Genomic DNA, 17,911 nt, shown 5'->3' with positions numbered 1-17,911 from the left:
AGTGCAAAGCGGCACGATCGGGCAACCGAGGCAACGTCATCGATCGTGACTCCTACGTTTCTCGCTAACGGAGACATCAGAAGTCAACGCTGACCTTTTATCGGATGAGAAGACAGAAGCAGTTTTGAGTGGCAGCCTGATTTAATTTCCACGACCTGAACATGAGGTGAACAGCATATAAAATGTTGATCGCATTGTGTATGTGCGTTAGAGTAACAAGTGTCGCCTACTGGCTCCTGATTGCGAACCTTAGGTTAGTAATTGATTGATACGAGTTGGGAGAGTTCAACAAAAGAAAATTGACGTTCCGCAATCAGGGAGACGTATGCAGGGTTGGCGTTCAACAACTTCTGCACGATTTGGTGAGGTGAGACAAGTCTGAACTACATCTGCAGCCTCACAGCATTAACGAAGTGTGTAAATATGTCTGTTTGTACCGTCAGCCTGTGATAGTGACAGCGAGTGTTCTGCATGTTGGATGAGAGGTCAGCGCGGATGCTGCACTCATCCAGCCCTCGTGCTTCTCAGGTGGCAGAGACAACAAGCTGAGCCACTCCCTGCACAGCTGTCACGCCCATCAGGGGAATCACTTTCCCGCTCTGACACACACACACCAATGATTACACACACACACACACACACCCTCCTCCTCCTTCCACTTGGGCACACATTCACTGACACAAATATAAACACACACGCACACACACATAATCACAAATCTGTACAAACATCCACAAACACACATTTAAATTCACACACTGGTCGTCTCTAAGCTGCCGGGGGCCGGGGAGGCGGGATCCATAAAAAGCCGGATGGGCAAACTGTGAGTGGGCTCGGAGCCAGCGGCTGAATTACTTTTATTCTCTGACGGTTTGACTCACCACCTGGCCCGGGTAATCCCAGCGCACGCTTTTGGACAGCTCCAGTACTAAACCTCAATTTCAGTTTGAGCGAATTGAATTTCTTCAGATCAGGCCCGAGCAGTAACCGGAAGACGAGAGCTTTTATGACCATTAATGCCGCAGAAGAGAGACGCGGTGACATTTAAAATGAAACCATTACAGTCAGACGGATGTGCGCACAAGCTGTCGCTGTATTAGTGTCTGTCTCCTTTTTCTGTTTGTGACATTTGAGTAAGCATCTCTCTTCTTGGCAATCAATAAACTAACCTAATAACCAGCCTTCAGCCTCTCAGGCGTCTAGACGTAATAGAGTACTGACTGTTTTGTTTTACTCTGCGAGGAAGCCAGGGATTAATTAGCATGTTGCTAAATGATGTTTCCAGGAATCAAGGAAACAATAACTCAGTGATGACGCCGGCTAACACCAGCTTGAGTCAGTCTGTCCTCATGTGGTTGTGTTTACCTGCGCAATGCAGCCTCGGAGGCGTGACGCCGTGATGCATCTGGCTCTTCCTTTATTGCATCGCGGCGTAAACGCGGTGCAGCTGTAACGTCAGGGTTGCAGCGTCGCCGAGATCGAGTGGGTGGTATTTCATGAAACCGTGCGGTTTCTTGGACAGCTCTCTCTTTCACTGAAAGGAAGTGGTTTTTTGCCTCCTCTCAGCAAAACACCAAAACGTTCCTCTTTTTCTGCAGCTCGCTGCTGATACTCTGTTATTTCATTCATTCTCAGAGCGATCGGATCAACATAGCGTATTAAAGACCGGCTCTGTTCGGGGTCAGGAGGAAGGCTCAAGCGGAAAAGTGGAAACCACCAGAGAGTCGAAAGTGTTTGTGCGGTGTAATGTTGGGTAATATTGTTCCTGGTTATGATTGCTTTACTCAGAGATGTTTTTTTATTTTAACCGGAGTTGATTGGCGGGCAAAGGTAACGCTGAAGTCAAAGTTTCTGCTGGATGTGTTTTGCCTCCAGGACTTGTTTAGATTGGCACCAAGCTGCATTCTTTTAAATCACATTTGTGCACTCGCTTGTTTTGTGCTGTGAGTAATCCACAACCCAAAGTGATTTTTAGGCTACTGCAACAATCGAGAAGCAGGAGGCAGCAAAATATTTAACGTTTTTCTTTCAAGTATTTAATCAGTTCCTTTTACTGCCTCCTGAAGTACGTTCACTGCTGGAGTTTTGCAGCTGATGCTCAATATTTGAGAGGTCGAATAAATCAGCTCATGTTCATTTTTTAAAGGATTTAGCAGCAGCTTAGATCAGTCTCGATCATGTCCGCCTCATTCTTGTGAGATAAGTTTGATTTTTTGACTGACGCAGAGTCAGACGAACCGTCGGTAACAGATTTCTTGCCATGGGACCTTTAATAAAATATTAATAATTAGTTTAACTTCATGTGTTGATAAGCATTCAGCAACGCACACGCCTAACTAACAGTACATTTCATAGTCTATAGGACAAACCACTCCTTTGCCACACAAATGGAAAAACTACCTCTGAAAATAATCTAACTGGCATGTCTCTACACAGAGTTTTTGTTCTTTATCTAACTCAGTCGTGTTGATACTATCAGCCACGTCCATGTTTGCTGTCCAGCTCCAAAAAAAAAGGGAAGTCAGTGTAAAAGATTGATGTGTTCAACCTTCAAACACGCCGTCAGATATTCAGCGTCTGAGTCTCGATGTGTTCCCTTTCAACTCTGACATTCATTTTAAATGTTCGGCACCTGCGCGGCTGTCTGCATCTCTTGTCTTTTCCTCTTTCAAAGTAAATCTCTCGCGCTTTGATTCATCACACTGTGGATTTTAGGCCGTGACAGGAGGCGAGACAAGATCGACACGTTGATTACAGAGTCTGGTCTGACGGAGGCGGAAAAACGGGCAATTTGTTCTCGGAGCGGCACTGACCCTTTGACCTCTGCACGGTAACCTGTGATCACAGTTATATTCAGCACGCATATATCGCCGAGTTCCTCGCTGGGATCTCCTGAAAAAGCTCCTGTCAGACGGCCAACTAGATATCATGGTGTGAAACGGATATGATTGTATCAAGAGTTATCCAGTTTCAAACTAACAATGAATGACTTCTTTTTTAGCAAACCAGACTGGGCGCATTGTTCAGAGTTCACAGGTTTCACTGGGAGCTCTGGTTTCACCGAGTTTGACCAGAACAGCTTTTTTTTTTAACATTTTAGCACATTTACATACTGAAATGAAGTAAACGTCTCCTTCAGCCCTCAAGCTCTGCAGCTCTGCATACAGACAGAATGTTTAACGTATTCTGAGCCGACCCACGACACCAGGATGTTTGCAAAGTCGACTTTATTGCACATTAAAAGCGCAGAGACGTTAAACCGCTACCTGCTGCTGGAGTTTAGCAATTACCTGTCTGCTGCTGCGGCGCCCTGAACCCTCGATGGCAGTTACATGTTGGTGAGGTCTGAGGGGGATTGTGTAACCTGCCAATTTCTAATTACAGAGCCTGATAGGACATCTGATATACTGTAGATGGTAATGAAACATGGTCGAGGGGAGTATGAATCAAAGCGACATCTGTGGTAATCACATTAGGACTGCGTGATATGACCGAAATCTCATATCCTGATAGAGATAATTAAATATCCAGAAAACAATTCAGAGCACGACATAACGTGTTTTCTGTTAATTAAATGACAGACTCTGGTTTTATGGTATGGCATTTGGAGTTACATGTAATTTGTTATCGTGTCTCTGGACTCAAAAGTCAAATTCTTACGTAGCTGATATAATATGATCACATGGAAAGGTCTGTTTTACGTTACATTTTACACTTTCAGATAAAAGCGGCAGCCGATGTCTCCTTCCTTTGTCTCGATTGTACCGACGTGATTCTTGTGGAGGTGATAAAAGAGGTCGCTGGTGTATGGGTTGTGTTGCGTGGCCCGGTCTGCAGCATCGCGATGTCGCTGTCCACGTGATCGAAGCAGCGCGTCGTTTTCGGTACGAGTTTCTCGCTCTGTGTCGGAGTCCTTCAGATGTTCAGAGTCACCCCGTCCTGTGTGAGGTTCACTGTCCTCCGTGTTTGTTGGCGTATGCAAATTTGCTGCCTGCAGCCTGCGTCCGTGCTATGCTACACAAAGTTTTGTCCAAATGACATTGAATTTTGTTGCTAATTACCGACTAAACTATCAATCAACTGACTAAAATTACAGGTAGATGCAATGTCAATGTCTGTTGTGGTCTAGAAGATAGATAGATGAATTTAAATTAAACTTACACAAATAGAAATACTGATAAAAACATATATACGTAGATGAATGAAGTCACAGTCTGTACGGAGGAAGTGCAAACTGAATCATGACTTATGGTGCAAAATGTCCAGAAAACAGTGAAACTGAGTGAGAAATGATGTTTGTGTGTTGACCTTTGTGTCCGCCCTGTCAGAACTGAGAGCTGCAGCACGGTCTGATGTCCAGGGGGACCGAAGACTTGAAGTCGGGTTAGTGCTTCTGCTTCACATCCTGCGCCACATCCTCAAACTTTATTCGCAGATGAAAAGAATCAATAAATACATTCGCAAACGTGGAAAATTCAAACTGTCGCCGACCCCTCTCACAGATCCGCTGGGCGCGTTCATGTGATGAATCCTGATAAATCCCTCTTTTTTTTTTCTCTGCGAGATTTAACGCTATAATCCGGACACACTGATCTGCTGTTAACGACAACGAAGCCTGTGTTTACGCTCGACATGTTTTAAGTTTTAATAGTCATACTGGCCACATGCGTTACATTTTGCCCCCCTCTCTGTTTCCCCTTCTCAAAGCTTCGTCTTTCCCCCAAGACGGTGTCAGTTGAGGCGCAGAACAGGTGCAGCTGAGAGTGATACGAACACGAGTTCCTGCTCAAACAGTTGGTCCCCCCCCCCTCCTCTTTCCTCCATTATATATGTAATATACAGTCCGGCCTTTCCACTGTTCTGTCGCTCACACGGGACGAGAAAAGTTCAAAGTCCTCGACCAACGCCAGGTGCCTTTTCTGCTCCGAGACCGCAGAGTTTGCGTCACTCTCGCCCCGTCAGGGTTCAGCTGTGTGGGATTACAGATAAAGACAAGCATGTATGGAGCAGATTAAGACCTCATAGTATCTTTTACCTCTGGCTGAGGACGGGTTTAATGAGTAACACGTCAATGCAGATAAGTCGAGGTGTACATTATGTCTCAGTCGGAGGGGAAAGTGGGTCATTTGGTTGCACAGGCCTCTGTAAGATGCTGGCTCATATAGCTGTATACTGGCTGTTTATGGCTGTGCAGAGTCATGTGTGTATCTGCGTTGAATAGGATCTGATAGGGTGTACTCTTGCGAGTGATAATCTCTACCCAGAGGTGCGGGTGTAAAGAGTTGGTGTTAATTTCAAAGCCTCTCTTTGTGGCACCTCTCTGAGACTGAAAACAAAAGCCAGTATATCTGCAGTCAGCATGTTTATTATGTCCAAACTGCTATAAACATGGTTACAAAGCTCTGGATATGGCGAACATTTCCATAATCAAGACCAGACCTGTATTCCTAGAGGGGGCAAAGGCAGAAAAAAAAACCCTCACAAAGAGCAGAAACATTTGAGAGACTCGCAGCGTTAACCAGTTTAGAAGAAGGGCATTCCAGCTCTTTTGTTGTCGGGCCACAAATATTCCAGTCTTCCCTGCTCACTCCTACTCCTTCGCCACACGAATGAAGTGAACTTTGGAGGACTCCAATAAAAGGCGGAGACGAGGGAAGAGTATTTAACGGGGCCGGGGTTAGGAACGCCGGCTCACGACATACAGTGGACGCTCTTGTAGCGCTCCACGTGGGTCTGCCGCGACAGTTTTCTGCTCCGTCTGCTTTGAGTTTTCACGCCAGCGTGCGGAGGGGGAGTTTTTTTTATTATTAACGACAGAAACTTGCTTCTTATGTGATGCACGTACAGTACAGGGGATCGCATGCACAAACATGTACAGTATGGATGTTTTGCAGCAGGTTGCAGAGAGGGGGTGGGGACAGGAATGCATCAATGTACTGTATTTGGATGACTTCCAGATCAGTCAACTGTGTTCTGCACCTTTTAATTAAAGACGCAATTCTATAAGCTTCGACATGCCGTGACTCGCTTGTTTGGATTATGGTGTTTCCTCCTCCACCCCCTCTTTCTCCACCTCCAGCACCGTGAGCCACGGTCTAGTTGACTTTATAACGGGGCCCGGTGTCATAAAGTTTGATCAAGTTCACACTTTTTTATTTTTTATTTAAACTTAATGCTCGGTTGAAGATTAACAGAGCGCTCTGAGTGAGTGATGTCATTAATAACATCAGAGCGACAGAAGCTTTTCTTTCAGCTGTGGCTCATGTGTCACACATATTACTCCCTAATGACTCTGTTTGTTATGTCATGTTTTCCTGGTTTTAGTTGTTGGCTCGCGCCAACGCGTCTTTTCCTTTTTCTCGTCGCCGTTTGTTTGATCTCGCTCTGCGCTGCCAGCCGAGCAGGCAGCGTTATCTCAATTACATAAATTGCCCACGTGCCTTTTGGCAAAAGCAACCCGTGTGTGTGTGTGTGTGGAACCTCAGCCAAGTCTGTCAAGGTTAGTTTAGCTGATATTGTGCCAGTGTGGTTTGACACACCTGTGTGTGTGTGTGTGTGTGTTTATGTGTGTGAAGGCGTTTGTCAGATCGGTTTTTGTTTCTAATCTTTGAATACTTTGTTTTGTCTCGTTAACACGGCACATTACGGTTAAATTACTGGATTTAGAAGTGTTGAAACGACGCTGATAAAGTGCTTTACTGTTCTCAGGAAACATGCAGTCAGCCTTGACCTTCCACCTCTCCGTCCAAACGAAGCTGCCGTGCCCGTATCAATCAAACGCCGTCTTTTTTTAACGTTCCTGTGACCTCTGCCTGACAGCTTGTCGTCTGTTTGATTTTGATTTGTCACTGCTCGGGTTTTTAATTCAGAAACGGCGGAGACGAGTTTTGATGTCGTCTAGAGACAAATCCCGCCGCCGCTTCGTGATCAGCGAAGTGAGCTCCTTAATTTGACAGCACCCGCGGTGCTCTCGCTGCAGCCACTGCTGTGAGGAGGCCTGCATCGAAATGAAGCTCGTTTATAATATTTGGAATAAATTGTACGAGCCCGCGGAGTCAGTGGCTCAGGTGGTGGAGTCAATTGTCCTTTAATTGGTAGTTTGATCTGTGGCTCCCCGAGGCAGAAAAAAGGAAGCTGTGGACAGATGTATGACTGCAACTGACTATTATATTTAATATTGGAAAACCCGCTCCTTATCTGTCCAATTAAAGGGAGAGTTCGGGTTATTTGAAGTGAGGTTGTATGATCTGTAGTCAGTGTATTACCACTGTAGACACGTGTACGTAATATTTAGGATATTTTCTGCTGTCATCCAGCAAACTGAAGCAGTTATATCGCTCTCTCCAAAACCACCAGACTTCGCTGACAAACATCAGAATTTTGCTGGTTTACCGCCCTTAATCCGCGTGGATTAATGAGTTTGGATCAGGAATAATGTTTAAACAAGATAAGATAAGAAGTCTTACACAAACACAAACTAACCGACCAGCAGAGGTAATGTTTAGCCTGCAAAAATCTTTTTCTCCACTGACTCTGGTGACTTCAAAGACGGCGCCGGTCGACACAAACGCTTTTCACACCAAAGAAAATATCGGCAGTCCAAGTGCCGCCACCATGACTGATGTGGAAGTACAGCAGCATTTGTCGACCCTGTTCAGCTACACAGTTTATTTATAACAAGATTAGTTGTTGTTGAAGAACCAGAGATCATTTGGTGTTAAAGGTGTGGCTCGGGAGGGAGAGCGGGTCGTCTACTAATAGGACAATCGGTGGTTCGATCCCCGGCTCCTCCAGTCTGCATGTCGAAGTGTTCTTGTGCACGATACTGAACTCTGAATTGATGAAACCGTCGTGATTTAGTTTGTAGCTCATCACAGATGTGACGACGTATCAAGGCTGATGTTGAGACGAGATTATTCGAGGAAATGCAAATTAAATTAGATCGAAGTTTATTTTGTAGTATTTTAATAGAATACGTTTTTAAATGAATATAGTTTATCTTGTGCGTGTTCTTACTACGACCCGATGTTGATCTTTGTTATTGTCAGGTGGCTAAAATATGTTTTGTTGTCGCCCTCATCCTCAGCAGTGCTTTGCTTATCTTCCGTGCTGCTCTTCCTCCTCCTGTTGTCTGCTACTCTAAACTGGGAGCAAGCCGACCGCCCTCGACTGGAGATAATACGCTGACTATGGATAAAGCACCTCACACGACCCCGTTCGAATAACCGAACTATCCCTTTAAGAATTCAGTCTATAGGATGTCCAAAAAATGTCCAAAAGACCCCAAGGTGATGTCCAACAATCAAAGACATTCAGTTTGCTGTCATAGAGAACAAAGAGTCAGAAGCGTTGCAGATTTAGAAACTGGGAAAATGTCTCACCATCACATAAAGATAGATGTAAACCACCCACAAGTTTAGTGTAACACACACAGTGTGCGTGTGTGTGTTGCAGTGTGTGTGTCTCCATGTGTTTATCACCTGCGCTAAATTTAACTGTGTGTGTCCTTGTCTGCCTGCATCCCTAAATGTGCTTGTGTGTCCTTGTGTGTCGTCTCTGAATGTGTCCTCATGTGTTTATCACTGTCTGTGTGTCCCTGTACCTTTGTGTGTCTGTGTGCGTGTGCCCAAAGCGGATATATATATATATATATGTGTGTGTGTGTGTGTGTCATTGTGTCTGTCCCCTCCTGTCTCGATAATGCCAACACTCAGCATACGCTCATGCATATATCAGTGGGAGACGTCTGCAGAGCCGTGCCTGGGGATGTGGTCAGGATCGGCCTGTGTTTTATGGAACATACTGTACTAAGCCGTGCTGCTGCAGTCAAGGTGCTATAAATAGAAGGTGCTGATAAAGGAGAAAAAAAAGAAAGAGGGGCTCAGTTTGAAAGAGACTCATCAAGCCGGTTCCTGTTTGAAAACTCTGATCAGTGCTGAGCTAAATCCAGCACGGAGCTACCAGGAACCAGCAGCGGGATTAAAAGGATCTATATTCTCAGTTCTGCTGTAAATTTATGTGTTTATATTTAGGGTTCGGGGTTTGGGTTTCAACGCTTTGACATATTTACGATTTTCATTTGGGACTTGACACGGTCATATACATTAAGTGTTCCACAGTGCGGCCACATCTGACACCGTCACGGAGGTCTACCCGAGCGCCGCCGGTCCACAAATGTGACCACTGTGTTTGTCAGCGCGTCTAAAAAAGCAGAGATTCGTGTTAAAGAATCTCAGAGCGATATTCATTGGCGCTAAAACTCGTTAAAGATTGGACACGATGAGGCTGGTTTCTGTGAGGGACCTGAAATGAACCGAGAGTATAAAGACTTGACGCTGTCCTGACTAAATATCTGCAAAGACGTTGAATCAATGACACCTGGTTGCTCAAACAAGCCGTCCGTAACGACACCTACCAACCGGGAGGTGGAAGACGGTGTCACCTGTGTTGCCATCGGCCGATATCAAAGCCAGGCTCAGCCAAAGCGACTAGTCGTTTGACCCAAAAATCTTCCGGGTCCGTCATGATTGATTTCAAGTTTTCAAGACATTTCTTCACCGACGTTGTTAAACGTTGCCTCCCCAGCTGCTGGGAAACTGGAGGAGGCTGTCAGGTGAATTTTGCAGAAGTTTTCTGGTGGCTGAGCACGAGAAATGAGAAATGAGAGGAGTTTTTAACCCCGCGGTGGGTGACTCATTCCCAGGTCGAAGAGTTTTGTAGGTTCTCATTTATTAGTTCGCCCTCTGATCCAACACGCTGTAATGGATGGCTTACGTGGACGGATGAAAGCGTTTGCTTTCGAGATAAAGGTGAAATCATATGGATGGGAGAGGAGAAGCTCGCTCGCTGCACCTCCTCTTGTTATCACAGCGAGGAAAAACAATATTTTAGCATGTCACAAAGAAAACTCTGTGAGGGTGCCTCTAATTTGTCTGCTGAACACTCCGACGTGTTAATAAGACATTCACCCTCGAGGTTGCATTCATTTGTAAAAGACGAATGAAGAGTCGGCGTCACGGTGGTTTATCTTCAACAGCCAGCCTGATTTGTTTAATTTCATCTCAGTGTGCAGTTGTGTCTCTTTTCCAAGCGGCTGCACATTCAGAGGTTAAAGCGTCACCTCTCAAACGGCACCGTGACCCGTTTTATGACCGCGTTGTTCTTCTATCTTTTTTTGGTCTCTTCAGCGTTTTCGGTCTCACTTTGCCCCGCTTTGCTCTCGCACTCGTCCTTGACCTTGATTTCCCCTGTTACCCCCTCCACCTTCATTTCATCTTCCCTCCATAACACTCCTTTAAATATCCCTTTTATGCCTTACACACACTGTTGTGTACACACACACACACACACACACACACATGCATTGGATATGTACAGTATTTGGCTCCATGCACTCACTGCACCCCCAACGTCCCCGTTTGGAATTTTCCCCCCATTCCCAGAATCCTGTTTCACCATAGCAACACCAGCATGTCTGCACACACACACACACACACACACACACACACACACACACAGCTATTTCATATTCACCACATTCTCCTTTTTCCCTCTTTTTTTCAGTTCTCGGCTGGTTTTTATGGCTGCACCCCTCCACCCTCCTCCTCCTCCTCCTCCTCCTCTTTCTCCTCCTCGTCCACCCTCCACCCTCCCTCCATGCTTACTGTGTTCCTTCAGGAATTTTGGCCCGTGTTCAAAAATCCTAAATTAACTACAGGCTGCTACAGCACCCTGGGCCCCTTCGCTCCGCGTCTGTCACCCCACATGTTGACCCCAGGGAGTGTTTGTGGATTCGCACAGGAGAGGGTGGGTGGTGGGGGGGTTTGAGGGGTTGGCCTCAAAGTCAAACTGTCCCCAGAAGGTAGCGTCCACCTTCCTTCCTGACATCTTCTCACTCTTTTTACTTCCAGGTTCTTCTTGTCACTACCTGATAAACAGTCCGACAGAGTTTAACCAACCTCCGCGACCCCGCATCAGTCTCGATGTCCAGCTGGGATATCTGCATCTGTCCGTACAACTGACACAGTACTCATCGCTGCACTAACATGTCCATGTCGCTCTGTTTCTTTGTTTTGGATAAAAGCGTTAACAACGTATCAGAGACAAGTTCCTGGACGTTAGATGTAAAATTAAAGGTATTTTGTGTTAATAAATAAAAGAAAATGATCATAAGTTTTAAGAAAAGGAGAACAAAAAAGGCAGACAAACATAAATCACTCATCTATTCTCTGAAATAGCACATCCTTCAGTCACGTCTGCAGCCCGAATATTGTAAATAAAGTGCTTAGTCATGCAGAAAGTGTGCCAAACGCTCCAAAACAAATCAAGTTTCTATGGTGTAAAGTACTTTATCTCTTCGAAATCGACCTCACCGTGAAATTTAGTTTCCTAGAGACAAATATTTTGATCAAGTCTAGGGAGTTTTAAGTTTTGTGTTTGTGTGTCAGTCGAGCTTTGTCTCTCCAGAGTTCATCCCCGCTCTGCCTTTTCCTCTCCGTGAGGAAAGAAGAAGAAGAAGAAAAAAAAAAAGCTCAGCGTACAGCGGAAAGAAATTTGTTCTACAGATGTTGTCTATCCCGGAGCCCAAAGCGTGGAGGAGCAGGAGGATTTCTTTCTCTCCCTCCACGTCCTCTCTTCATCCCCCCGTGACTCCTCTGCCTTCCCCTCTACCTCTACCTGACCCTCTTGTCTCGGTCCCATCTACCCCGTCTCCGATTTTTCCCTCTCTCCGATACATCACGTCCGTCTGACTGCTGCGTGCTGATTAACACGCTGCTTTTAATTGATTCACTGCACTGCCGTGGTGTAAAAGTTAAGATGTGCTAAGCTCTGTCGACACGGGGGTCCCTCTGCTCTGCTTTTTATGTGGCTTCGTAGACAAGAGGACTTGGCGTGCACGGACAGCTTTCAAGTGTTTTCTGCTCATGTGCGAGATGCTCGGATGACAAGCCTGCTGCGCATTATTCCAGTGATTTAGTGAGTTCGGCTGCGGCGCCAACCTCGGGCCCCTCCTGCTTCCCAAACTCCCTCGCTCGTTCATCCCTCTGGTTGTCCATTGTGCTGTGTGTATCTGGTCTGGTTCAGATTCCCGGGTTTTGGTGGCTCCTCTGAAGGAGCGGGGGGGGGGGGGTGAACACATGTGCAGAGCCGATGTGTTGCGTCGGACGCTCCCCTCCCAGCTCGCCAGCTCTCACCGCGTCGCGTTGAAAACTCGATTTGTCATGCCTTTTATTTTGTGTTATGTCACCACAGATACCTGTAAACACTTAGAGTACAGTCTGCTGATTACTGTCCTCATCCACATTTTTGAAAATAATCCCCAGGCATCCGAGTGAAGACAAAAAGCTCGGGGCTTATGATTACCATATTTTCAGTGGAGTCTAATACACGCGGCTCTTTACCGGCTGTGCATTAATGCAGCGTTTCACAAAGGCATCAAAGATATTTAAGCTGCAGGGGATTGAAAAAGAGAATATGTGGCTCGAGGGGATTTGGACATCATGAGTTTTGTTGTAAAGGCACATCCTCTGTGACGGAGAAGTGACCCCGGGTTTCTGTTTTCAGCTGGTAAAGCTGTCCTCATCCATCCATCCGCTTCTCTCCGGTCTGTTTATCCACTCTGAGCCTGTTGTGGTCGGTCTTGAAAAGCCAAACTCTGGCTAACTTGTTTAGGAATCATATTGTTTTTCTCTCCCCATCATTATTACATTAGAGGTTGTCCCGTTTGATCTGCTGTCTCGATCTCGGTCCGGCCTACGGAGCTGCCGCTCACAGCGTGTTTGTTTTCTGGGCATTGCTCACAAAGCCAGTCTGTTTCCAGACCTTTTGAACCGCCGCCCGCGTCTCCAACTTATTCCCTAACTCCTCAAACAGGGTCTGGTGTTTGTGTTCATTGATGTTAGGGAAACGGTTCATAGCTTCACAAGCGGGATTAAGAGCGGCGACGTCATCCTCCCTGCAGAACTGCTTTCGGGTGGCGGTCGGACCGCAGATGGGTTCACGGATAGCCAGCATCACCTGGAAGCATTCAAGAATTTCAAAATAAAATGAGGAACATAGACGTCTGAATGTGGAGAATTCACAGCATAATATTTCTTTCTTTTAGGGGCCACGGTAAGGGGGAAAAACTGTAGCTTGCGAGTTATATCCACGAAAAATCCGTGGTGTTTGTAAATGTCAGACGCTACTGCGGCTTCCCGTCGATTTAAAACAGCATCACACCTCCCTGACGTCAGATCTACGGCAATATCTATCTATGGATAGTTTATCTAGTTGCTATGACTACACAACTCTCCAACATATCTAGTTGTGCTCCCGTTCGTTGGCGTCCTCAGCAGACGAAGGACCCCGAGCCGAGCTGGTACCTACGCCGGCTCTTTGGCAGTTTGTTCCTGGTGGAAAGTCGCGCATGAAATCGGGTCTTTCTGTTACCTGCTATTAGAAAACAAATATAACCCTGGTCTCAGACAGAGAGGCTCTTTACACTTCAGTGGAAGCTGTTGCATCAGACAGTTAGAAGTCTTTTAGCTGTTAGCTCCGATCTTCAGCGTTTTCAGGCCGACTACCACAGAAAGTCCTCCAGGGCTGCTGTGGCTGTTGACTTCTGTCTGAATCCTCTGGAAGACGTTACAAGGCTGGCTGACTCTAACATCGTTCAGCGTGTTCGACTATGTAATTATTTAATATTCCCAGTGCATCGGCTGTTTATTCCAGCCTGTAGAGGAACTTTTGTTGCAGATGGGCTTTATTACCATTTTTTTTTTTATCACAGATCATATCGTCGCCGTCTCATCTCCAGTTCTCTGAGCACAAAAGAAAAGCGTACAGTTACTCCACAAGGAGTGCCGTCCTGTCGGCGACACCTGACCCAACCAAAACATACTAGCTCATATGTTGAGCCATCAATTATGCACCGCGTTAATGGCATCACGTTTATCTGTAAAGAGGAAGGTACAGTGGCGGTTGAGCTTTTTTTATTTCTGTTTCCACTCTCATGGTAGCTGCTCTGTGTTTGATGCTGTGCAGTGGGATACTGTGTAAAGTTCATGCAGTTTTTCACGTGATCCATCTAAAATATCGAGTTATTTACTGCACAAAATCAAAGATGGATGTCCCGAGACCTTCTCCTGAGATCCACTGATCCATACGCTCGTGGGAAAATGAGTTTCCTCTGCAGGCTCAGCGCTGAAATAACGCAGGTGTACAGTTGCATCTCCACAGGAAGCTGTCGGTCAGCCGCTGCTCCGCCTTTTCTCCATGCATGATGACACAGTACAGTATTTGTGCTGCGGTCCACAGCGCCGTTGTTAACTCGGGCTCCCAAAAAAAGCAACAGCAGCACATGCACACAATCAAAAACCTTTTTTTTTTTGGCAGGCTGATCGATCACAGGCCGAAGCTGCCAGCACCGATGCTTTTTCACGCCGCCTGTCAAGATCCTCGTCTGTTCCCTCGCCAGAGCTCCGCTCCGCTGTTGTTGTGCTTATCTGGCGGTGGAGAAAGGAGAGGAGGATGATGGGGAATTGGCATGAAGTTGTGTCAGTGCGGATAGTTAGTTCGGATCAGCTGGGAAAATGTGGCTGCCGTGTATTCGTCAAGCTCCACTTTAAGTTCATGCTGCACGATCTGATCTCACTCATTGTGTTTCTTGTACGTCTTTAACTTCATTCTGCCGAGTTCTGGCTTGAAACTGATCACAAGAACACGCCGCGATGATACCTGAGTCTGAGCTTTCTCTGAGGAATAAAAACATGTTTTTATTCTTCTTATTGTTCTTGTGTAAGTTCTCAGATGTAGCAGCCAAGAAGGAACTTTGGTAGAAACATAATATAAGTCAGGAATTAAGAAGATTACAAATCTGCGCATTTGATATCAGCGGATTATGTCCCAGATCACGTATATCAACAAGAAGAAAGGATTTTTCTTTGCCAGCCAGAAACAAAGCAGCAGCGTCTTCGATGTTCTGATGTGAATATTGTTTTGTTATCCTTAGCATAGCTTAGGATAAAGGAGACTGAAGTGAAGAGTGGCGTTGTTTTGAAGCTAAAAATAAGATAATCTAAATATCAGCAAAGACGTGGATCATTATTGGACCTGAGGCTCAAACAAGCCACCTGTAACAGCACTTACCTGTCAATCAAAGCGTCCACGCTCTTAATCCTGCATAACTTTAAGCCTTAAGACCAAAACTGTTTTTTGTACCAGGCTGTAAACATGTTTATTTCTGCTGTGAAGTTGGACATTTGGACATGGGGACTTATGGAGACTGACTCACTTCTGGAGCCAGCCTCAAGTGGACGTTAGAGGAACTGCAGTTTGTGGCTTCTCTTCACAGACACAGACGTCGCTGCTTGGCAGAGATTGTTGCAGAGATTCAAAAATATAATATTTATTTCATAGAAACTCGAATATTTTTGATACTGATACCGTAAAAAGTGTTGCTGTGACCGTGGTTTATATACGTGTATATCTGTTAAACTATGAGACGCCGTATCTGATCCTCCAACACGTCTCGTTCGTTATCGTCCAGCGTGCGGTACACGGTGATACAGCTGTGATAACGTGATATGTAGGATCTAGTTGCTCGGATGGACTTCTGTTTAGAGGCTGTTTAAAAAGTCTCCGTGAACACGTCGTGACTCCGGCTCCAGCTCTTCCATAACATAATAAATGTATTTCCTGTTGTTGTCTCCGGAGACTGTTCTTACTCTCTGAGTCTTTCAAATATCCACGGCGTTGTCAAAGAGGTCCTATTTCAGATTTTTTATGTGAGCGTCCGTCATCCTTCAAATGCCCCCCTGCCACCACCTTCAGAATATTGTTCGGCATCCTAAACAGCCACGGCGGGCTGTAACACATCTGATACGCAGTCAGCTGTAACGCTTGTGGAGATGGCCGGTGTCGCCTCTCCACTCGGGACAATGCACTCTCACATCAGCGTTCACAGACGAACAGGCAGCGAGGTAGACACCTTTCTTATCTATGTCCAAAGTCTGAGAGAAAGAAGAGAGGATTACTGAGCCTGGGACTGCAACACCGTGGTTAAGTACATAATGTACTGTACATTACACACACACACATGCTGTGCATAGCAGAGCAGCATTAAAAGCTGGAGCCAAGCTAAGACAAATAAGGGTGTGTCTGCACTAAGTCCTGCTACAGAATACAGCTTTTATGATTGTGAAATGAAAGGGTTTATAATGAAGCAAGGCACTTTTTGTTATTCTAACATACAGCAGGGCTGTACGAGATGGTATCTGCAGGGCCGGGGCCGGGTTTCACAGGGTTTTCCCTCGATCTCCGAGACAAAGGTGGAAAAGGATGGAGAAGGTGCACAGCACAGTGTGTGCATTCGCTTTCAGAGCAGAGATACTCAGGTTAAAGAACTAAGAGAATGAAAAAAAACAAATAAAAAACATGAATTAAAGCTGAAATCAAGTCCTCTCTGTCGATAAAGTAACACTCCTCCTGTGTGAGTTCTGCAGCCGCCGTGTGTTATTCTACAATAATCCCTGAGCGGTAGCAGACAGACGGGTCGCAGACACCGACCTGATTAATCTGGAGGGGGGGTCACTACTCTAAGAGGTTAAGAGCCGCTGCTATTAGAGTGCTGCGGGAAAATAAATTCAGGTTTTGACCTCGAGGGTCGACAGAAAACAGACAGACAGACAGGACAGAGAAGAAATGATGGTGATACCAACAACATTGATTTGGAGTCAGTGGGTCACATGACATGGAATACAAAAACAAGATTTTATCCATAAATATTCATATAAAATAGAAGAAGAACTAAAATCCAATGACTCCTGCAGCTATTGATTTGGAGTCACTGGGTCACATGACACATTAAAAATCAAAACAGATTCGCAACATGAAACCATCTTTTTTTTTTTTTTTCTTTTTTAAATCTGAACTTCGACTAACACGTTAAATTCAGCATGACATTTTTGTCGTTCAGACGGTAATTTATTGATGACCCCAGAGTGAAACCCCTGTGGTCAGGAGCGAGGGTCCTCTTACCGTCAACACCAAGTGAAACCGAGTAAGAAGACGCCACCGGATCCCGAGTTGAACGTCTGACGAATCGACTCAGTTTTGAGTCAGTTATGTGCTGACCCACCTTTGGGTTGGAGAAAGCCATTTTTATCTGGATTAACTAATTATTTCTTCGGTTAATTTAAAGTAAAAAATGAAAACGGAGCAAAGAAAAGCTGGAAAATTTACCGTTTGAGAAGCTGGAACCAGCAAATATTTGCTGATTGAATGAAATTTACTGATAACTAGTTAAATTTCTGGTGATTGACTGAGGACTAAGACATTTTTCATAAATAAAAAGGATGCTGCCTTCTCTCAAGGCGGTTTTTCTGGGAGTTCCCTGAGAAACGCGACCGGTCGAGGCAGATTGCAGCAAACTTCTGAAGCAACATTTATTTGAGTTGGCAGCGGGTTGAAATAATCTCACCCCGTTGGCAGAATTTCCTCTCTGAAGGCGACGCACAAAGGCCAATCGCGCTGCGCAGACACCACAACGGCTGCGATCAGTTCACTTAGGTCACTTTGTGTTTCCTGGCACTGAGTTTTTATTACAGGCCTTCTCTGTGCCGCTGATGTCACTGCTCTGTATCTGTTTGACAGCGAGTTGGCGCCCACAGCGAAGGCAACCCAGAAGTATAATGCAGCTTCTCTTTGTGCCACAGTTCCCAAACTCGGCAAAATATAGTGTGAGACACTGGAGCGATAAAGAAATGTGAAGTGTGAGTGGATGTCATGGATTAAAAATAAACAGTTGACGAATAATAAGCAGTCCTGATAAGAAATATATGTTGAATTTAGATAAGTCACTCCGTCACACTGTTGCTCTCTCTACAGTCTGAAGTCCTTCCTGCCTCTGTATCTGTATCTGCGGCGCACA

At 45.5% G+C, this 17,911-nt stretch overlaps 1 protein-coding gene across 8 annotated transcripts in view; it reads left to right on the top strand.

The window, feature by feature from the left end:
* LOC104929205 (thyroid hormone receptor alpha-B) overlaps positions 1 to 17,911 on the top strand; it is a 188,901-nt gene that overhangs the window by 82,805 nt on the left and 88,185 nt on the right. The window lies entirely within an intron of this gene.

Source organism: Larimichthys crocea, chromosome XVI (genome assembly GCF_000972845.2).
Source record: "Larimichthys crocea isolate SSNF chromosome XVI, L_crocea_2.0, whole genome shotgun sequence".
In the NCBI taxonomy this organism is placed as follows: domain Eukaryota; kingdom Metazoa; phylum Chordata; class Actinopteri; family Sciaenidae; genus Larimichthys; species Larimichthys crocea.
This window is presented reverse-complemented; position numbering and strand designations above follow the sequence as displayed.